Raw genomic sequence first — 24,063 nt, forward strand, 5'->3', positions numbered from 1 at the left:
CACCACCCTCCCCGAGAACAAGCACAGGAAGAAAATGGTGGCTTAAAAAAATACGGGGGGTGGTGGGACAGAAACTGGGCTGAAAAATACAGCCAAGAGGACACTTTTCTTTCAAAGGCAGAATGTAAGCAGAGCATTTTGGGTTCTCTTAGAAGGTCGCAAATTCAGACAAACCCAGTCACTTCCTTGGTGACAGCATTTACAGCTCTGTATTCAGCCTTTGTTTCCTTCTGTAAGGTCCTCCTGGGCCAGTTACTCAAACCCAGAACTTTAAACCTTGAGCAACCTTTGAAGAAGTGGTGGCAGGTGATAAGGGCCAGCCAAGCAGACACTCCCTCACCTCTCTTGTGCCCCTCTCCAAGCCCGGGTGGCCGCAAGAGCTCCAAAGGGCACAGGAAGAGCCAAAACAGCTTCTTGGAATACACTGGCCTCAGCAGCAATCCCAGTGGGATATAGGAATTTCAATTCCAGTAAGATACAGGAGGCTTCTCTCAAATATGTAATCTGTAGTGGAAATAGTGAATCCTTGACACCAAAACCAAGTCTGGCACTCCTAACAACGATCCCTTAATAATGAATTTTCCAGCTTATAGCAGCAAAGCTTTGCCATCCCTACCCTACACACTTTAGAAATAACATTTAGGGTCCTGTGGGTGGTTTTTTTTTGGTGTTGTCTCTATTTCAAAGGTTCAGTCCCTTCCTTAGGAATCTCCTAAGCGAGAGGCTTTGCTCACATTAGCATGGCCCTATTTGAAAAGGAATAGCAGTGTTGCAGTGTGTTTCTTGTTAATGGTATGTTCGGTTATTACCTAAGTTGATGGTTTGGTCCAAATGAGACCCTCCCACCCCTTGTTGTCAATCTACTGTCAAGTCTCCTGTCAAGTCTCCTGTCAATCTGTCTTAGGCCCACAGCACGTTTGGAATTCCACTTTGGAAATCCCCTAAACTTCGATGCTTGATTAGTCCATGTGACCCAACTTTCCCCTCTATTTCCTTCACTGGATGATGATTTTGTGAACCCTGTCTTTTTACCCCCCCCAGGATATCTCTGATTAGCTGATATTTTGTACCCTCCCTTTGAACCGCCTCCCTATTTCAGCTGTTGCACGCTCCCATTTTCTGTCTTTTGCCCCCAAGATTCCCCAGAGCAATAAATCCTCTATTATCCCACGCAAAAAACCTCCCTCTCGTCCTTGTCTCCTCAGAGGGCAGACTGACAGACAAAAAGCTGTAGAGCAAGTGCTCTAGTCGTACCTGGGGTCATCCTGCTCCTGGGGTGTGACCCACTCCTGTTGCAGGCTGAAGTGATAGAGCCAGATAAGCTCCGGGCGAGATGCGATATAGCAGAACAGGGTATTTTTTACACCTCACAGGACTGTGTTCTTCAGCACAAGTAGCTGGGTTTGAAACAGTTTAAATAAGAACTCAGCCTCATCAGTGATCCCCTGGCCTCAGTCATTAAAAACATGGGTTGCACCTCTTCTGTGGCAACTGCTGCATTCCTGCCTTCCAAAAAGAACCCAAAAAGAAAAAACGCCAGTGAGACTTGCTTTTTGAAGTGCTCCTTCCCTTCTGGCTTCCACCAGCAGTGAGTGAAAATTTAAATTAAAATCAATTTCTCCAAATGTTCCATGCAGTCTAGTTTTGGCACAAGCTCTCAAGCCATTTTATCTTTCCCTAACAAGCAGCCTATCAAAAAAGATAACCTTCTAAGTGCTTCATATAAGTCTATAAGCAGCATTATCTCCATTTTTGCAGGCAGGTTAACAGAGACAAGGGTTTTGAGTCCATTACATTCCCAGTCCTTAATACCACCATACACTCTGACTGTAAGAAAATTAATGATGTCTTAAGTCAGAAAAACAGCTGGAATGATGTAAGATATTGAGGAAATGAGAGTTAGAATGACACAGCAACCTCCTGATTTTAGTAAGGTCACAAATTGTTTCTCCAGGTAGAATGACCAAATACAAGTTTGTTCTGCCTATGGGACTGGTTTAAGATTTTGGAAATAAATTATGATTTTGTATCCCTTCATTTCTGAAGGAGCAAGAGAGGTGGTCAACACACATCAGGTGCTAAAATCAAGATAAAGAGATCTAATTGTCACCAGCTGCCTAGTCATTACTTGGGCAGTCCATGCAAATTCACAATCAGCTTTTGGCAAAGAATGCAAATTCCTGGATTTAAAGTTTATGTACTCTTTTTCCCTTGGAGATTTTTCAACAGCTGTTAAGTTGACATTTCAAATACCCTCAAGCTGACCTTTATCATCAAGATGCAGGTATGATCCAACAATAATCTTGTCCTACTTCTGTTTATAATCACAAACTGTTTTTCTCTGTTCTAGAAGCAACTCAAAGAGGTTTACCCTCACATAAAATACTTAGGATTAAACACATGAACAACAAGACTGATTCAAATCAAAGTAAGAAAATAAAACTCACACAAACCTATTCACTCCCATGTTTTCCTACAAGAGCAATGTTCTCAGAACTTCATCGAGGGGTGAAATTAGGAGGGAACCACAACAATGTCAAAAAGGAAAGGAAACTAAATAACAGGCCTCTACTGATAAAATATTGGACTTGGAATCATGTCTATGTCAGATTTTTACCATTTTGAAACCGAAACATTTTGGAATGACAGCACAGCTGCAGTGGGTGTGTCTCTTCCTCCTCTTCCCTGCTTGCACACAAACAGGTAACTTCAAATTTGTTGCTTCCACAGCTGCACAATACAGTCCCTGAGAGCTTCCAACAACATCCAGGAACAGAAATGGGCTTGGGGGATCATGGGCTGTCAGAGCAATGGGCTTAGTATTGAAAAAACCCAAACGCACAAAAAACAACTCCCCTGCAAGACGACGCAGTTTCCATGAGACTGAACAGGCTGAACAACCTCAGATCAACACTTCCTCCTCTCCTGCTTTTTCCACTACTGCTCTATGTGCTTCAAAGCTCAGGAATCAGAATTCACCTTCCCTGCCCTCCTCTGAGGTGCAATAGCCTACTTTCTTTATTTGGACAAGGTGAAAAGGAAGAGTGGGGTCCTTGCTCGCTCCGGCTGACAGCTGATGCTGCTTTTATGGGGGGAGATTAACTGTAAACTGGACTGTACCCCGAGTTCAGAGTTCAGCCTTATCTACAGAATCCTTCCCCTCTTTACATATTCCAAGGGTTCTTACAACTTCAAATCACTCTAGCCTGCAATATTAACCCCTAAACAAGCTCTCATTGAACTGCTTGAAGGAAGTGTTTAGAAATTTTTTTGACAATGTATTTTTAACTGCTCCAGTTTGCAGAAACAAAACAACTTTCACTTCCTTCAAAACAATCCATATGTCCATTTTTGTGTCTGTGCCATCGAATGCAAATCATTCTGCTTTCAAGTTGTATACAAATATGGACCAGGCTCTTGTCACTGCATACACCGAAAAAAGCACAAATAATCTTGTAACCAGTTCCATAGCCAACAGGGACACCTCCATGTGACCCTGCCTTTTTCAGATTCCCTCTGGAAGTGCAGCTGGGAATCAGATCTGTTCCACAATTCAAAAAGTGACAGGCAGATTTGGTGTGATGTAAATGCTGCAGGATCATTATTTCCTGGGACACAATGGCATTCCTGCTTTTTGCAGTTCAGAAATTGCTCTGGCCTGATAACCAAGCCAATGGAATCTGGCGAGAACTTGGGGTTGGTTTTAGGACACATCTACCAATGCACATTGGGGGGTTGGGTTTTCTTCCTCCACTTTTCCACTGGATCCAGTGAATTTTCTCTGGGATTATGTACTGAACTTCCCAGCAGTGGGAACATCTATTGTGTTTTTACTACCTTCGATTTCTACCATAACACAAATAAACTGTGACTAAAAATACAGGCAGTGATTGAGTAACACTTTGTGGAACACTCTATGACAAACCTACAAACCAACACAACCCTTACTGCTTCCCAGAACCTGAAGTCTTTTGAGGTGGTTTTAGTTTGGACAACCAAAAACAAATACTTCCTCACTTCCAGTATTTTGAGACAAAAAGGGAAAAGTTCAATAGCAGCCAAGATGCTGAACTTTGATTTGTAAGCAATTCTTTTGCACTGAAATACCACCAAGCTGCAACTGGGAAGTTCCAGGACAGGTCCAGCTCAGGCTTCAGGAGGGAAGTTGAGAGCTGACAAACTTCAGGTTGATCTTATTTTAACTGGGGGGAAAAGGGGAAAACATATATTTCAAATACTTCTCAATTAACATCTTGAAAAATTAATTTTAAACCTGCAGCAAACAAAGCTTCACTTGGCAAACCCCGGCCATGCCCCGTGGCCTGAAGTCAACAGGCCTAAAGGCAATGGGTTCCAAAGACAAACCCAAATACACCACAATGACACTGGACTGACACAGCCCCTCTCCTCTCCTGGCACTGCCTTCCAAACAGCATCTCAGCAAAGCCTCTCATCCAACACCATCTGCAAACCCAGCTTCACTGGAAAGGAAACCCAATGCTTCCAGTCAAGACAACTGAGGCTTCCCTGGAAGTATGAGAACACAAAAGTTAAGACCTTAAGTGCATTATAATCCCTCTCCTTTTCCTATGGAGATCCTAACCTTAATTAAACACATCTTAATTTTTTTACCTGTTCATAGCCTTCATTTTTGAAGAGCAAATGTTTCTTTTTGGGCCTTGTATTGCTTAATTTTAAAGAAAAAAACCAAAAAAACCAACATAATCCTGAAACATTAGCCTGTTTATAAAGCAGCATATGAAATTTAAAGTCCTGATTCTATATTTTGACTGTGTTCTGTTCCTCAGGCTACCCCAGCAAAAGCTCAGTTCTCCTGCAGATTTCTCTGGGGTTTTCTCTGAAGGTGCCTGTGATGGATTAGGAAAGATCCCAGTGAATGATGAAAGCTGATCTGCAGTTGGGGAACGTGCACTTTTCTAACAATCCACCTGGGCAAAGCAATCAGTGCTCTTGGATATTTCTCCAAAGATACATTCAAATTTTGTGATATAGAACAGCAGCTCTGCAGTGCTTTTGCAGAAAATTGCCCCATTACTGCCTGTTATCAGCAAAGCTCTTGAGAAATCCATTTGGAAAATATTTTCCTATACCATTCATAAGGAAATTAAAATATAATTTAATGATAATGCATATGAAAGGTAAGACAAATTACTTCTAACAAGGAGTAAGACATAGCTCTGGTGTTCAAGTACTTTCATGATGATTTGTTCACTATTTGTTTGTTTGCTTATTTTAAGTAAGTAAGGGGAGGAGGAGAACTACTACAACATAAAAAGTTCCTAAAGCACAAGGAAACAACAGAAGATAGGTAACAGAATTCCAGAATAGGAAAAAAAACACATCTTCCACTCAGAAACCAAGGTATTTATCTGGGAAAATTCTTCCAAACCCATCATCACAATTTAAATACAAGCCACAAAATATGTGTTACTTACCCAACTCCATCATCCAACACAGTCAGGTTAAAAAGGGGGTGAGGGGGAATGTGAGTCTTCCTCCTCCCCAAACCTGTTTACTTCTCCTTAGAATTGAGGTTTTTGTTTTTTTTTTTGTTTGGTTTTTTTTTTGCACCTCCTATCATAGCAAGCCACGTCTTCCAGAATTACATTTCACATTTTCAAGGGAAAAAAAAAAATAAATCCTAAGGACCCTCAAAATTGTTTATGAGTATACTGGGCACCAGTAAACTGCAGTCTACAAGTCCTTCACTGGGAAAAGGGTTCCTGCTATTAGGAAAGAGAGGCCAAAATGAGGCACAGCTGTTTCTCCCTTATTTCCAAGCCTGCTCCTTTTCCTACACTCAGGCTATTATTCCAGACAGACATGAAGTCTTGCAATTGCTTTGAGTTTTGAAGTTTGTGGCTTGTTTTAAAATTAAGGTGAACACTCAGTTTCTCTTAAAGACTAAAAATGTTTCAAACTTCAATAGTCAATGTTATTTCTAGAACTTTCAGTTGAGCTTGTGAGGAAGAGAAGGAATTGACTGCTTCCCCTAAAAAAAACATCAGGAGCCATAAAAAAGAGACAACAGCCCTGACCTGCCTGGTGCCCTAGCCAGGGCTGACGACGGTCATGAAATGGGACTCCTGAGAAGCCAAGGGAAGGTAATAAACATTCACACACACAAGAGCACTGACCTTTTGGGCCTTGGATCCACACAGAGCTGCTGGACACAACTGTTTCAGGGGAAGGACATCTGGGAGATGCAGAGGCAGCTCCTCACTCAGGGCTTGCAAAGCCTTTGGAGAGATCCTGGGTCTGGACCCAGAAACAAGGGAGGCAGGAAAAGCAACAGTTCTGGACTACCAGGCTAGAGACTGCTGTTATCTTAATAAATTATATGCAATTTAAACATCAGGTTGGATGCCAAGACAATCCAAGAGGCAGCATACACTGAAATAAACAGCCTGCAAACAGATGAATTAACAAGAGGGAGAAATTGAGACTCAAGTCAATTATGCCCTACATTACCCGAGTGGATGCTGGTAGATTATTTCAGCACTGCTCCGTGCAGCATCACCTGCACTCCTCACTGCCCTGCACCACCCCAGCAGCAGCGCTGCCAGCCGTGTGAGAGCAGGCAGATGGTCCTTGATGGTCCCTGCAGCAATCAGGGAGGAATGGTTTCCTCCTGACCACTTTCACACTCACTCTCAAGTGACAGGCACTAAATCCTGACATAAATCACTCACGCCTGCTCCATCTACCCACCCGCCACACAAAACGGGGATGTGTCAGCCTGTTTCCTTACAGAAGCTTCCTCCCAGCCCCCCATTTGAGGAGGAATCATGTGTCCTGTGCTTTTTAACGTGCTTTAATAAACGTTCAGACCAGCCTTTCATGCTCAGTGGTTGATTGATAGCAATTAGTTGGCACTGACAAGGATATTGCTTGATGTGACAGACCAACAAAACACACCAATTTGTGCCAAGAAAATATGTTCAAAAAAGGTGGTACATCTATAGCTCTAACAGGGCTCCTGCACTAAAAAATTAAATATAATGAGCATGTTCAGTAAAAATAAGGGAAAGTGGCACCTCACTGCATGATTGTATATGGATTTAATAAGCTGTACAAGTCCTGCTACAGGACAGGCATGGTGGTTTAGGGTTTTTTAAAATCATCACTGTAGTAAGAGTATCAAGGCAAAATTCAGTTTTATGCTAACAACACAACTTCATTACCTTAGTTTTATCTCTGCACCTAACACCACCTTCAGCTAAACCAAGTCATCCAAATTAAGAGATTTTATGCCAATAGTGTTGTTAAGTAGCAGGCAGGAAAAGACACAGTTCAATTGTCATGTGCATCAGGAGTCTGGCACACACTCCCTTGGAGATTCAAACTTCTCTTTAAAGGAGAGCATTTAGACTGTTCATGAGGCAAAGAACACCAATATCATTCCTACGCTGAAAAGCTGCACCCGTTTCAAACTAAACTGGTGTCAACAGCAACAGACTCATATTTTTTTGTGTGTTGTAGTTAAAATGAAGATGTTCCTAAATGACAAATCTAAACAAAAAGACCATTCTTATCAGATCTGTTTGCATACATTCCAAATACAGCTGCACTGACTTAGCTGCAGGAGTTTAAATTCACCCATTAGGTTAAATATTATGCAGATTTTCCATGTGGACACAGCATGTAGTGGATCCCAGATGTTTAAAATCTTAGGGCCCGATTGTATAAACCGTTCACTTTGTGGAGGCAAAAAACATCAAAGATTGGGACATTTATTTGAAAGAATACATTCAATTTCTAGCCAGTCAAGACAGGATGAGCCATGTCCCTATTGTGGAACGCAGGAAAGGGCACTGGAAAGGGAGGAGGCATCTGCAGCCCCTCTATCCATCAGTCTTTGCTTGTTCAGCATCAGCATTTTAAAACAAACTAAAGCAAGACAATCTATGTAAGGGCAGGATATAAACTTGCACACACTCTGTGAGAGCCCCCAGCTCTCCCCTTGGGCAGGCTGGGTAAAAGAAGAAAGTTCCCTGTTCGAGGACATGCAGAATTGTAGGACAGGAAGGAACCATTTGGCCAATGACGTGTGTTGTGACTGGACGTCCCCCAGACTGGGGCAGGTTTCTGTGGTTTCCTGCAGACAGTTGTGACTGACACAACCAAAAAAACCTCCTCCTTCCCCTTCCTGTCTTATGACCTTTAGTGCCACTTGTTCAGGTTTACTGCGTGTAACCATTTATGAAGTACACTCTAAGTTGGAAAGGCATAAAACAACACTCTTAACTCAGGAGAGTTGGATCTTGAAAAATACTGGGGAAGTTTTCCTAATCTACCGGAAGTACCAACTGTTCTGACTCTTGCATGATAAGAAAATAATTTTGTAGTATTTATTTCCAGCTTTCTACTACTAGACACGTCACCCAGTATGTCTAGATGAACATGCCTTGAGTCAGAAGTTTCACAGACACTTATTTACCTAAATTTCACTCAGCCAAATTTCTGGATTCAGTTACACTTTTAGACTCAAGTTCTTGGAAGCATTGCTAGTCAGGTCAGATCAGTATTCTAATGTGAAGCATCTTTAAAGCACATGGTAAACCTTAATCATTTTAAGTCCCTAAGAGAATTATCCTAAGCAACTTCTAAAATTATGTCCTGAGAATTGGGATTTCAAAGTAAGCATTTCTAATCTTCCATGCATTATTAGAAACCCTCTGGTCCTCAAAAGGAACCCTGCCGTGCTCCCCTTGGCTACAATACATTTTGGTTTAATTCCCCACTTTTGGAATCCAGGCCCACCTGGAGTACAAGCTTAGCCTAGATAGTGATATTTTAATTTCCATGTCATTAAAACCAGGCAAAATGGTGGTTACAATTTGAGTTTCCTTAGCAATCCACTGTGACCGTGACAAGGCAAGACTGTTAGGATGGCAACAACAACGGGAAATTCTAAAGGGAAATGGTTGGTTCAGACAAAGCTCAGCCACCATAGCCATCACCTCCTCCTCTGGTGACGCTCAGCCCCTGGAACTCGAGCACTGAGTGAAGCTGTGAGTAGATTTTCATAGCGTTCCAAGCTCCTCAGCATGACACTATATGGAGCATAAACTGGCTGTTTTAATAAAAATTGCTTGGCAACAGGGGTTTGTATAATACAAACATTTCTACATAAAAACCCAAGGTAGCTTTCTCATGTGATTACAGCCGGGTCCATAGTAATGCAGACCAGATGTGCCTTCTGCATTCCAGCATATTTGTTAATCTGGAGGTCCTGTGCTGTGTGGGAGGAAAAAACAGTTTATAGAATGATTCATATTAGCCAGGTATGTCTGGTTTAAAATGCTCTTTATTATTCAGAAACAGAAATTAATCAGGTTCTCTTCTTTAGAAAAAAGAGATCAGTCTTTTATCATCCATCATTTTAAAAACATTCCATGTTCACAGCTGAACCTTCCTTGTATTTTATTCTTACTCCTGGTTTCAGACACTGCTCTCTGACTCATGTTTAAGTCGTTTGAATACCTTGAGCCCCCTCTTGCCCTACCCATACCTGCCATGGATGGAGCTGCTTGCCCAGCAGTGCTTCCTGCTCTTTGTTTTCAGCATGAAACCACTGTGGCATTCGGGTAATGCACAAAGTGCATCTGTCAGATGTTACTCCTGTCACATCTGGGCAGGTGGAACTTTCACTCTGGAAGAGAGGGATGGCCATAGAACTCAGTGGGAGGAGCTGTGACTGTACACAACACGCAAGTCAACAGAAGAGAAAGCCTTATGCAGTTATTCCAAGTGTTACTTTCTTTTGGTGTAATTCAGAGAAGAATCAGATCTGCTGAATTGATGTGTGTACCCCCTTAATGTCATGTGCTTCTGTGTCAGCACTGCCCAGAACTGCTCCAGAGACACCACCTCATCTCTTTTGAGATTTCATGCCTTGTTCTGAACAGCACACCCCAAAATCTTCATGTTCATGTTTTCCTCTAAGGTCTGCTGCTGCAGCAGAACAACTTTTATAAGCTACAAATTCAGAAAAAGAAAAAGAAGAGTGACCAGCCTGCCTGCCCTTGCCAGCTCATTGTTTGGGAGCTGCCTGCCCACTCCATCTGAGCACAGCCTGGCAAAATTGAGGTTGTGCTTAATTCCTGCATTCCCTGACAAAGTCGAGGCTGTGCTTAATTCCTGCAATCCCTGACGAAGTTGAGTTTGATTCCCCAGCACTGTGAGCCTGCGCTGCCCAACCTCCTCGCAGTACCGAGACCAAGGAGAAAGAGGTAGGAGGGGCTTGAGGACAAGCCGTTTTACAGTCTCTCGGCATTCCAGTCCGCTGCCTAATATCCATCTTTGGAAGAAAAAAGAAGGGGGAGAGGACAGTCTGAACTTTTGACCTGTAGCGCAGAGACCCAACCAGAAGACAGAAAAGCCATAAAGGTGTCTGTGCAGGGCCGGGATCTCATGACAATTGTCTGTAGCTTGTTTCCTCACCATCCTCCTCAGAAAAATGTTGATTACTTGTTTTATGATTGCCAGATGGTGGACTCTACTGAGAACCTTCTTCATCCCCGTGACTGCCTGACCCCACATAAAACTGGAAGGGGCCAAGCCTTTCCCTACACATCCCGCACAGAGGATGCCAAGACCCCCAAACCTTAAAGAATTCGACCCCATTTGTACCAACGTTGTTTCCGATTCTGTGTAAGGAATTCACAACCGGATTTAGAACTGGCAGCAAGTCAGCCATTCATAAAACATTACACTACACCAAACGTACACAGCAAGCCCAGGACGGGAACACCAGATGAGCTCCTTGCCCCAAGTAGGGGATTTAAACCTTGGTACTGCACAAGGGGTAGAGATGGTCTTAGGGATGAGTACTTCACAACTGTTTCTCATGACTGCTGTGCAGTGAGTGAACACAATCACACACAAAGAAAGCAAAAATGCAATTTTAAAGATACTGGCTTGTGAACACACACAAAAAAATCCCAAAGCTTATTCCAGAATGGCCCATGTGGATACACTACAAATAAAAGGCATTTTATGCCATAGTGCCAAGGGAGTTTCCACAGCAGAGCTATGGAATACAGTCAACTTTTATTACAGACCAGAATCCCAGGCAAGGAGCCGCTGTGGAAGACTGACCTCTTATTTTTTCTTCCCACTGCCCTCAATTTCCCTACATGGACAAGCTCTGGATTTCCAACACCCCCTGCTTGGGCCAAGATTGAGCAACACCACAGAGCCCAGAGCATGGAGGGAACACAGTTCCCATTTCTACCTCAGTTGCAGGCAACTCTCTCCTTTTTGGCCTTAACTGTCCAGATTCTTTTTCCTGAATCCTTTTTTTCCTCTTGCTCTACCCCATCACCATAACCATCCAAACTGTGAATGCACTACAAAGATCCTTTTACTTCTCTCCCAAATGGACACAAAAGAAAACAGAAAACCTCCCAACAAAACCCCAAAAAATGTCATGGATTTATCTTCCAAGAAGTAGGAATTGCTACTGGGGATTCAGTGCATCCACCCGTGACTCCGTGCTAACAAATCTGGTTATTGATACACCCTAACCATGTTCCTCTGGCCATTTCCTCACCTCAGCAGCATCACATGCTGCTTGTGCTTTAAGGGCTGGTGTAAACTTGATTCTTGCAATACATTCAGCTGCAAAGATTTTTATTGTTAAAAAAACCTGGACACCAAAGGTTCTTCCCACAGGATTATGAAACTAAAGGCACTCCTGTCCCCTGTTAATCTGCACTGGAGTTGGTGAGCACTCTGCTGTCCCACTGCAAATGCCAGGAGGGCCATACAAGCAAATATGTTTTAAGAACCCATTCTCCCAGGCTGGGAGTGTGTACCCACCTGCTGATCCCACTCAGCTGAGGACAAGGAAGTTCAAATGTCAGGAACTGCTTGGCTGTAACTTCACTTTTTCAGTACTCAATCAGAATTAGCTTTTCACTGGAGGCAGCAGTGTTAAAATGGAGAGCTGACAAACTCAAGGGAGAGAAGTCCATTAGGGCTCTTAAACACAGACGTCCCAACTCAGAAAGCCCTTAAGCCGCCTATGACTGGGGGGAATATATAGTGGGAAAAGCATCTCTGCACACTAAGCCCAGTGTCTTTCCTTCATTTGTCCACTGTCATCCACTTTCCAAGTCAAGACACTGGGGTAAGTGGATGAGTAGAATGGGCACTCTCACACGCCACAGCTGATAAAGCATTTTTTCCTTCTAATTCCAGTCCTCAAGCAGTTCACACTCAGAGCTAAGTCGCTTGGCCTTATTCTGTTTTCATTCCCTCCTTCCTCTCTCTGCCATTTTAACTGATAAAACCCCAAAGTTCACAACCTCACTGTCCTAGGATTCCCCTCAGATATGGCATCCTCCCCCACATCAGTGATAAATAAGATTTACAGGGATGGTGACTGCATCATCCTCTAATCTACCCCTGACATACCAACAAGTCATAAAGTTTAGTGTGACCCCCTTTCTGGGGTTGTTTACAATACAATCGTTCTTCAGCTTCTGTCTTGAATAGCTATCACAAGGTCACTTGGACCTAATTGCTCTGGGTGCCTCCTAATGACCACAAATAGCACCTTTTTAATGAGCAGAGAAGGGGGAGAAAGAAAGAAAGTGAAAAAGAAAAGAATTCAGCCTTTCAAACCCAGAGAAAGCCTCAACTCTGCTTCTCAATTACACACAACTTTAACTTCTGCTGAAGTTAAAGTTTGCTGCTAGAATATGCAAAGACAGGAACTCAGAAGGTATCTAAATTTTTATCACCTAGATTTAATTAGGGGATTGATTCTCTTCTCACATACTTCAGTTGGATTTTATTGCTCCCTTTTCTCACTTAGTTGTTTTCTTTAGTGTACTTCAGAACAAGATCTCATCACAGCAGCACAGAATCACCAGTACTGGAAGGAAGCCACAGTCACACATGCAAAATGAGGGCTTCAGGTTGTTTTAGGGAGAATTTCTTACTTACATGTGGATTGTTCAGTCTCACTCACCACTTAAGTGTTATTTTTCTTGTATGGATTTATTCTGCTCTGATAAATTTTTCTAAAAAGACACAAACCCAAAAGAATTCACAATGCTCATTATTTTTCTTTCCCCTGTGATCCTGATCTGACTTCTGCTAAATAACAAGTCCAAATGCTTGCAGGGATCCTTAGGTAAGCTATCACAGAACAAAACCAAACCCACAGAGGTGCACAGTATATGTTACATCAGACAACTTCAAACACATTTCTGTAAGTTTGATACAACAGAATTAAAACTAATGAGGCCTCAAAAAATAATTAATATAATGGTCAATGTAGTCCAATATTCCATAATGAATAGAATCAAAAAATATGAGCACAGTTTCCCAATTATCCCACTTGGGGATGAATTTACTTCATCACTGATTTTAAAAGTACACATTGTTCTGGAAGGGAGAATTTCTTCAGGAAATCCAGCTTCATCCTTGTTGGCTCTTCCTCTTTCCCTACTTTCAGATAAATGGAAGGGTTTCTAATTCTGTTCCCATGATAGAGTTTTCTTTACTCACTCCTATGACAAAGGATACATTATATTGGACATACTGAGTTCTCTTGCTATTTGCTGTAAAACCTACACCGAATTGAGAAGTAAATTCTTTGCACACCTGTTTTTCTGCCATTTTTGGTTTATGATTTTGTATTGTTTTTCTTTCCATGTAACATCTGGTCAGCAGAAGGGCTGATCCACCCCTCTACTGCATGCATGTAACTCACATCCCAACACTAAATACAGACCACATGAATCCTTCCAACACTGCCAGAGAGGCTGATACTCTTAAAATACAAAAATGCAGGAAGTTATTTACTGAATGTAACATGCACTTTGCCTATAAATGAGTTAACACTGGGGGGAAAAAGGAGGGGTTTTTTATTAATTAATGCAGGGTTGGGAAACATTTTGAGAAAGGGGAATGTGGATACCTTTTCCAGTGGCGCCTAAATACAACTGGAATTCTTAAAAAATTAGGAATGTACCCATATAACCCTTATTTTCCTTTAGCAAAGGGACAAATCATCCCCAAACCAGCCCAACCCAGAAGGGACATGAGCCAGTTCAACTATGTACAGCTGAACCAGAGGAAAGGGACATGAATTCAAGGCTCACTATATAAAGCAAGATATGTAAAGTTTATTTACAGTCAATTCTTGTTATCATAATGAGGTTTAGGTAAATAGTTTAGTATCTTCTTCAGCATTTTCTCTACATAGTAACATCACACCAGCACCTTTCATTGAATTAAATGCTGGTTTGGATAGTGTGTTTCTGCAGAAATCTCCCCTAATATGCACTGCCATCCAGATACCTTTCCCACAAAAAAAAAAAAGTGGAATACAGTTTAGGGGAAAACCAGAGCCAAACACAATTTCCATTTTACAAGGCAGCACTCTATGGGAAGGACACTGAGATGTGTCAATCTGGTGCTGTGCAATCCCCCCTGTTATTTACACTCGTCAGAAACTCTATTTTGAATTCAGCTCAGGGTGTTTCGACATTCATCCAAACTTTCATCTTTCCAGCACTGAGGTTGGTTTCTGGATTTTCTACTTCTTCAAAGAGGCACCATGTTACCAAACAGGATCCTGTTTAGTTTTTTTCTGTGTACAAAGGGCAACAGTGTTTCCAAGAGCTCACCAGGCCAAAGGCAGCACATGGGTTTTCTCCATACAGGCAGCTCCCAGTGGCCCCTCAGTTAATCCCAGACTACCTGGGGATCCTGGAAGTTGGCATGGCATCCTCCTCATGGACCACATAGCTTTGTCCAGGCACTCACAGCTGGAATTGTGACACTCAGTTTTTATCCAAGTCTGGAGATGCTACAGGGAGGTCAGAACATCACACTGGAGGCAAAAGCTGTATGCCAGGAGGAAAAGCTCATCAGGTCATCAGGACACAGCAGAGCCTGGACTGGAAGGTTCTAGTTGCAGATCCACCAGAAAACTTCTTGTGTGGCCACAGACAAGCCATGGGGTGTTCTCTATCTCAGTTTACTCCTGGAAGGAGCAGATAAAATAAAACTCTTTGTCGGGGGGGGGGGGGGGGGGGGGGGGGGGCACACAATGGCTGTTTAACATATGTAAATGCTCCAACAGCCTCCAGCAAACTAAGCTGCTGGAGGTGTTGCTGTAACTGGTCCCGACAGGCTGGGATGTCACTGGGGCAGGCATCAGAATGCTGAGCACACACAGGTCTCTTTAAATGCAAAAGCAGAGCGCTGTGAAAGGATTGTGTTCCTAATCACGCCTCCCGTCACAGCCTTGGCTCCCATTTGCCCTAAAATCCCAGCGTAGCAGTTCCGTATTCATGTGCCAAAGAGCACGGCCGGTCTCTCCTGCTGAAAAAAGACTCGAACAAATCCTTCCAGACAGCATAAGAGAGGGAGAGGAGACACTACCGGATCAAAACAACCACCTGGAGTGACCTCTCCTGCCTCGGAGACAGTTACATAAGCTCGGAGTGAGAACCGCCAGGAATGCGGCACAGGAGGAGGAAGCGCTGGGGCCAGCGGGTTCCTGCGCTAATTCCAGGCAAGTGCTTCACCTTGCTCTGTCCAAAGGAGGGACTCTGTCCTTCAGCAGCAACACTCCTTACCCACAGGGCACCCTATTCCCAAGAGCAGGTGGCACCACAAAGGTAAGAAGGGACTGGTTTGATGGACAAGTGAAGAAGCCTCTTCTGTATGAAAGAGCTGAGGAGTTACACCTGAATAAAATACAGCCTGGTGGATGTTCAGACACATCCCAGGATCCCTCAGCTGAGGGATGAGAAGCCCCCAAACAGAACTTAAATACCTGCATCGTGTTTGTTACTGCTGGGCCCAGCTCCTATCCCAAGGACAGTGTGTAAGAAGTGTTGGAGGGACTGAGGAATACGCTCCAGTTCTGTGGCTCATTAAAGCTTATGCCTCTGACTCAGGCATTTGGAAAACTGTGTGCCAGGATCAAAACAGACCCGGGGGGACAAACAAAAAAACACAAAGAAACAAACAAACAAACAACCCCCCCAAAAAAAACAAACAAAAAACCAAACACCTTTTAAACTCATCTATGCAAGTAAAAGTGAACAGGCTGAACCAAGATTTACCACGAGTTTTGGTTTATTCATTTCGTTTTCTGAGTATCTCCACAGTCTGAAAGGGGAGTGGCAAAGGGCATCTTGAAGATCTTACACACTCTTTATCCTGTAGAGACCCAAAATAGCATCTTGTGATGTACTTGTGAAATTCTAAAGAAGTCACACAAAAGCCCAGAAGCCACAGACAGGGGAAAATGGAGCACAGCAACACAACTTACGATTGCAGGACCACAGGAATGTGCAGGAGAAAAGGAGAGAGACAAATGCACTCTCTGAGTCGTGAATGGAGCCTGGGAACAGCAGGATTGGGAGAACTTTAAAAGTGACTTCTAGAGAAGGGGCAGGGGCTTTCCCAACACTGACCTGTCCCCAGTAAATCACTAAGTTTGCTGGCTTTTTACTGCCACTATCACTGCCCCGCTCAAGAGCCTCCACAGTTCTCATCAGGCTCTGACTGTAATTGCAAGCTGCTCCCAGAAGATACTCAGGCACAGATCAAAGAGTGCTGAACACTTTTAAAGGCTTTAGCCAGGGACCTGTGCTGTGGATAATTTAATTAATAGTTCAGCATCCAACACATGACTGCAGCCAACTCTGATACTGCAAGTCTTCAGCCCCTTGGAGAAAAACCTAGGAATATTCCAGGAGAGAGGATGCACCTCCTCTTGCCTACTGAGACCAGTAAGTGCAACATCTATGTGCTTCCTCTCCTTGTTCTTCTTACTTTAAAAGTGTTTTCTTTATTACACGAAGGAAATGTTTTCTCCTATAAGGTGTTCCTCAAAGGGTCAAAATCCAGGCTGCCCCACGGCCTATCCAACTGTAGCCATCCAAGCTCTGTGGTGTTAAATTAATGCTCAATGTTGCTCAGAAGGGCCCTGAACCAAGTTTTAGAGCTCCAGGGTACTTTCAGAGATATGCTAAGAGTCATTGCTGAACCAAGCCTGATTACAGGAATGGACAATGAGGTATTTCTCCATCTTTTTAAGTAGAGTTCACTAGAACTTGCTGACCTCCAACCTTAAAGAGGAAAGAGCAAAATGAACCAACAAAAGTGGGGGAGGAGAGATTCCTTCTTGTTAAAAGCCTGTTTCTGTAAAAACAGAACTGGCTCGTTCAATCTGCATTCAGGTAGTTCTGCTTTTGCTTAGTTCAAATAGGAAGTGGATGGAAAATGGAGAGACAAATACGAAGAACTTTCATGGCTCCAGTGGAAAGCCACCTACCAAACTCCTTCAACCATCCTTAGGTGAACTCCATGGATTTTGGTTCATTTGAAGCAAGATCTGAAGGACAGTAGGTTGCTGAATTTTATGCTTTCTCTTAGGAGAGCAGCACAAGGCTGTGGGACTGAGAAACAGGGAGTAAAAAAGTTACCCTGTCTTCTCCATGAAAGCATGAACTCGACGCTCCCAGTTTCTCCACAGTCACACAGATTTTCCAGAGGCTCAGTAAATTTCACAATTTCCAGTCTTGTACGGCAAGTGAGAGATGATACAGAACAGATTTTTCTTCAAAACAACTACTAATGTGAAATTACTTTCATCATATCAAATTTTGGCATCAAACACAAAGAGAGATCCTCAACTCCATTGACATGCACAAATAGGAGATCGAAGCTTTGTTTCACTATCATTTTTTCCAAACAGATGATGCCTTACCCCATATCACAGGCATTGCAAAGAACAAAGCAATGCTGTAAATCGAGGAGGAAACCTTGATGGACCTTGCTCTGTGCTCAGCTATGCATTAGCACATCCATTTACATCCTCATAAGTGAAAGGTGTCAGAAAGGACAAATCTGGGCTATCACTGCTTACTAGCTGCATGGTGCATTGAGAAATTAAAGTTTTCAAAGAGTTGCTTGTACTTTTCAATACTGGCAATTTTAGAATGCATACATCTGGTACTTTTTGAAAAGCAGGTCAACATCAGGCATGTCCAGCTGCACACCCAAATTCATGGGGGCTGCTGAAACTCAGGCAAAGAGCAAATCCTGCTCTGGCTCTTTGGTGTCCATCCAGCCCTGGTGCAGTGGGCACAGGCTCTCCCCACACCATCTCTGCCCTGTTTCCTCAATTCCACACAAAGCACAAGTGACATCTTACTGGCACGAGCTGACTGCCAGCATGCCCATCAGAGCTCATGCTGAACTCTGCAGATACATGTGAATATGGATTTCAGAGTCACTATTGTTTTCCCCTCCCTGTAAAGGGAAGGGATTCCCCATCCCCCACCACTGCGCAGCCCTCTCCACCTCATTTCCATCTGGCTGATGCTGCACTAACCCTGAAGCTCCAGCTGGATCCCACAGTATTGTCTTGAACACTGTGTTCCAGCCAAGCTGAACTCGAGGAGCCTCCCGGCTCCAACACAAAGCCCAGGGTTTTATGGATACACTGTCTCTGCCTACCAGCCCGTGCCCCTGGTACTGCCGGACGGGTTGGAAGCAGGGCTGGCTCCCGGAGTGGGGACAGCCTGGGAGCAGGGCTGGCTCCTGGAACCGGGCCAGTTGTTGTGCTCCAGGGGTTTTGTTTGGGTTTTCAGATACTGCCTCTTCTCACAGCACACAGACAAATGGGGAGACTCTCCCTCGCTCCCTAATGAGAGGGGGTCTGCTCCGAAATTCCTAAAGCCTTCCCACACTCACCCAGTGCTTCACTAGCAGTGATTTTAGAGCAGGATTCTTTGGAATAGGTGAGCCCGCAGCACTCAGGTCACACACAGCTCCCTATATTTGCATTTTCACTCACCCCTAGTGAAATACAGGAGAGCCTTGGGCCACAACAGAAGTCAAAACCTGGCTCCCGGTTCAGTTACCAAAACCACAGCAGTAGCTGGCATTTCAGAGGGCATGCAGTTTCTCTCAGCTACTTCAGGCAGAAAGCTCAATACCTTCTAAGAGTTAACAGGACTAGGCTGCTTAATACTTTACCCTCATCAAACATGGTAAGAGGCCTCCCATGCTGGAAACTCCTATGACCCAGTTAAACACAGTGACCCAATTCTGTTATGACAGGAATGAAGCCCTTCTAATTTTCTCAAACAAGAACCATTTCAACTAAACAAATCCGTTCCAGTCAAATCAGCCCTTGCACAGAACAGAAATCTGAAAAATTCCTTTTTTACTGCCATGGATTCACCCTTCCACAGGGCCATTCATGTCAGTACATCTTCAAACACTTTGCAAATTAAGAAAACACATTTAATATAAGGTAATTTCCCATATTTAAATTCCCCTCTTGCTTTCAAAGGTAAGAATTCCAAACTCAAGCCAGGAGACCTTTCCAGTGAGCATCTTCACTGTTCCAGTGGTGCTTTCCAGGCAAATACTACTCCTAGTAAATGGACAAACTATTTCTCACTTACACTCAACTCCCTTTGTCAACTAGCCAGAAGGGAATGCACAGGTGCCATGAAATCAGTGTAAGCATATTAGAAAGTATCTCTGGTACATCCCAAAGAGATCCTCTATGAAAGCTGCCTTTGCACTGCAGAATCAGGTGCTAAGTGACACAAATCTCCCCAATGTGACAAGGTGAAGTCAGTCACAAATACAGAGATGAAGTGCCAATCAGTGCACTTGTGTTTCAAACCACAAAACAAAGTATTTCTTTATGTGAACCTTTTTTGCTACTGTGCAAAGTTCTGATATATATCAGTCCTCAACCTGATGCCTACTGCAATTTTATATAATTCAATTTTAAAATTAATAAAATAAAATTTTTCAAACCTATTATTTTCAAACTATCAACAAGTCAGGGTGGGAGGAGGGGGAGGACAAAGGAGCAGGTCACACCAAATTTTTTAATCTTCTAACAGTCCCCACCACAACAGCTGTTTAGTACAGGTCACCCCAGTGTGCTCACACAGCCCTTACAGGATCAGTGTTGGGTCAGAAGTAGAAGAGCCCATAGAGCCATGACAAACAACAAAACCTCCCAAACCTTAAAATGGACAGAATCCAGCCAGCAATTCCTGCCTCTAGTGAAAAGTAACCAGACTTTTCTATGTAGCACCTTGCAATCTGGAAAAGGTATGTTCTGTCCTCTATTAACAAAAACATTTAACAAAAAGTTTGAATTTCATTCCATCTTCCATGACTGGAAGTAACTTTTCTTTCTCCAGACAATAACCTAAATATGGGGCCAAAACTGCACGTAATTATTTATAATTAGATTTTATTTTACACTTCACAAAAGTTGACCCTACATGTTCATTCACTTACCAGGTAAAGCATTTTCATTTTAACCATAACAATACAGAATTTTATAAGAACACACACTTATAGAAGCTGCATCTGCAAATGTGAACACCCACAAAACTGAGATATCCCACATGAAATCTCTATGCAAATGACTATACAGATCTGCCCAGAATTCACATGGATACAGGAAAAATAACATTGTTTCTGTCAAAGATTTCAACAAGACCAATATGGCAAAAGGTAATAAGAAACCTCAGGCACCAACACACAAGGAACTGACTGGGAAGGTGTCAGGGGTTCATTCAAAGACTGGACACTCTCTGATCATATGAAGCACTTCTACTTTACAGCTCCTGTGCTAAATTAGAAACAAAAGTGTTTCTGCGACCAAACTGAGCAACTTGTTCTCCACCAAGAGCCTTTATCATAGTCTGCACTAAAACACCTTGAGTGCACAGAGCTCCTCCAGGAAGTCCCTGATGAATTTAAGGTGAAAAGCAGCTGGAAGAATGAGTCCCAGGAAAGGACAGGGAGCTGGGGAGCTGTGTGTACCATTCAGTCTGACAGAACTTGTGTAAGAGCAGACTGTAGCACCCCAGAAATTTCTTACAGACTGGTAAGAACAACAGTGATGCTTAACTGACTTTACAGCCTTTTTTGTTGCTTTGTCTCACATGTTCACTTTTTAATTCTTTATATCCACACGGAGTGAACACCATGGGCTTTTAGAGATGAGTGTTAATGCCCTGGCCAAAAAGCACGAACCCAAAGATATCAGAAGAGGAGGAAGTCCAGTTCTCTATCGAAATCAGAGCTTTGACAGGCTTCTCTCTAACCTAAACTAGCCTTGCCAACACAGCAGACTAAATCTAATATTGCTGGCTCTGAGCAGGGACAGATGTTATCTGAGAGCTGTCATTATACCACTGAGTCACATCACCTGAGAAGACCTCTAGACTGCAGGGCTGGGAGGTAATTACAAAGCACTTGGTACTCAGGTCTGTCTGCGTTTCAACAGCTGCAACCCAAACATGAAGTCCTATGACGACTCCATCAAAAATTTTCCTTCCTTATTTTTTTTTTCCATAGACAGTACAAAGAAACAGAACGAAATACTGGCAGAGCTCAAGAATAACATCCATAAAATCTTTAAAATGAATTCACAAATTCTTCATATGACATCTGGGAACACACATTTATGATAAAATAAGCAGGGTTTGGCTGTATCCGCGTTCCTTAGTTTCTGCTTAAGAACATTCTCCCTCCACATCCCAGATGCGTGATGGTCTCCTTTACAGCGCGCCTGCCCCTTTCCCACTCTGCCTGAAAGATCCAATGAGATGAGGATCACATCCACATCTCTCCTTTACTAACTGGAAATCCTCCCAGCTTTGAGCACCCTTTCAGAGCAGCTTCACTATGGAATTGATTAAAAGAGGAAGTTTTCCTTGACACCAGAGGAGTGACACCCTGGAGACGGTGATTGTGCAACCTCCTTGTTGGGCTGTGCTCTTGATTTCCCTGTCAAAGCTCAGTTGTCAGGAATCAAAAATAAAACTACAGCACAATGTTTCACCATTATTTCTCCTCCCTCAGCAGTATGAGTTGCATTGTAGGATCTCACAAAAAGCTCTACAGAAAAAGTACAGACTTAGTTTGTACAGGAGCCTTCCTAGGCCCCATCCCTAAAATGTCACCAGAAGGACTGCACATTCACAATAAATACATTTTTCTTTTAACACAGTGCTAATTAGAGGAGAAATTGTTTGGCACTTTCTCTTCTGAGTACGTCACCAGCTTCTAAGGACAACACTCCCTGTCTCTGCCACTGCCAAATTCAGAGCAACCACAGGCCTGTAATGAGTAACGTGTGAAGGCCAAGGTGAGGTAATGTCTTGGCACCTTTCATACATATTCATAAACAACAACTCTCAGCACTAACATGCTCCTGTCTATATGTAAAATGCTTTACAAAATTCCTCTTAAGAACCTTGTTGGGCACGGAGGTAAATATTGTTAGTCCTGCTCACAGAGAAGTGAAATGACTTGCCAGGGAAGTAACTTGCCCAAGGTCACCTAGTTAAGTGGTGTCAGGAGCTGGGACTATAAAGACCTGCTCTTGCCTCAATCTTCTGCCCTACCCACTGAGGCAGCATTACCTCCCTGCACCTATGGTAATAACAATAACACCACCCATGAACAAGTTATACCTAGCAAACACGAAGTAATTCCAGAGGAGGGATAAATGAACTCCTATGTTGTTAATTCCAGGAGCTGATCCAGTTCAGGCCTGCCCATGAACAGAAGGAAATTCTTTCACATACACAGAAAGAAGAAAGAAAGACAAAGAAGAAAGACAGAAGTGAAGTGCTCCACATCAAGTGAAGCGTTGTAATCCCCGAGCAGGAGCTAAACCAGAATGACTGCCCCAAGTATGGAGCTGCCTCAACAGGGACACAGTTTTTAAAGTGCAGAAATGTCTCGCTAACCTGACTTACCCTGCTCAGCCTCCAAGGTGTGCTTGTGGCTTTAAATATTTTCTCGTTGCTGCTTTGAAGGCAAGAACTGACACGATCTCCCAAGCACCCATTGCTCCGCAGTTGGGGGGAGGAGGAGGAGGTGAATACTGTAGCTAGCTGAGAACTGTCAGATTGTGTTTGCCATCAAGGAATGCCATTTCCCAATGCCTGAGTTTAACTCTGGAATGAGATGCACGCTGCTGCTGACCCCTATGCTGCCACTCAATAGACTCCCTTATCTCATCAGCCCCTGAGCATCCCATCCTCACTCCTCCGCGTTCATGTTCCCAAACTGTCAATCTCCTCGCTGTGACTCACAAGGTTTTGAACCCACCACTCGCCTCTGAGTCTCACTATTTTTTCATGCAAGTCCTTCTGGTTTAGATTGAGAGGCGTCCTATTCTTCTTAAACGTTAAAAACGAAATTAAAAAGAATCACTGAAAGCAATATGCCCTCAGCACAACAGCCTCCCTGAGAGCTCTGCATACTTCAAAAAAAAATACACAAGAATCTAATTCTGCTCTCCAGAGTGCTGCAAATTAGGAAAAAAATCTGCTGAAGTCAATCAAGCCACAATCATTACAACCACTGCAAGCAAAAGTGAAGCAGGGCCTGCCTGTGGGTACACTTCAGGAGTGACAATGGATTAGAAAATACATGGCAAGGGTGTATTAAAGTTTAGGTCAGCTTAAAAGATTCTTGATGAACACCCCTTATAACCCACTGAAAACAAGAATTCTTTTTACCTACATTCTAATCCTTATTATTACACAGTGCCAGCACCACCTGTGCATTGCTAACACACCTCTGAGAAGGTAGGGTGGCTGGAGATAGTTGCCAACTAAAATTCCAACACAGGCTTTGTTTGTCATGACCATGTGGCACAGATGTATCCCCCACCAAGGATGGCTTCAGTTCTTTACCTTCTGTCACCTCCCAATTCAGATTATCCCACATTAAATGCAGGGCTCACTTAAGGCGGTGTTTTTAAAACTGATGGAGCTCCATCATTGGTAATGGAACTGCTTTCTCAGCCAATCCTACTGCAAAGAGGAGGAGGAGGAGGAGAAGGAGGAGAAGGAGGAGAAGGAGGAGAAGGAGGAGAAGGAGGAGAAGGAGGAGAGGGAGGAGGAGGAGGAGAAGGAGGAGAAGGAGGAGAAGGAGGAGAAGGAGGAGAAGGAGGAGAAGGAGGAGAAGGAGGAGAAGGAGGAGAAGGAGGAGAAGGAG

The 24,063-nt window shown here is 43.3% G+C and overlaps 1 protein-coding gene and 1 long non-coding RNA gene across 2 annotated transcripts in view; one reads left to right on the forward strand and one right to left on the reverse strand.

Annotated features, from left to right (window-relative positions):
* LOC117245384 overlaps positions 1-4,628 on the forward strand; it is an 11,695-nt gene extending 7,067 nt beyond the window's left edge. Inside the window, exon 2 of the long non-coding RNA XR_004500047.1 lies at positions 4,280-4,628. This is a non-coding gene — a long non-coding RNA (uncharacterized LOC117245384). The remainder of the gene's footprint in view (positions 1-4,279) is intronic.
* SKI (SKI proto-oncogene) overlaps positions 1-24,063 on the reverse strand; it is a 101,940-nt gene that overhangs the window by 56,674 nt on the left and 21,203 nt on the right. The gene's annotated exons all lie outside the window — the stretch shown is intronic.

This window comes from Parus major, chromosome 21 (genome assembly GCF_001522545.3).
Source record: "Parus major isolate Abel chromosome 21, Parus_major1.1, whole genome shotgun sequence".
NCBI lineage: Eukaryota > Metazoa > Chordata > Aves > Passeriformes > Paridae > Parus > Parus major.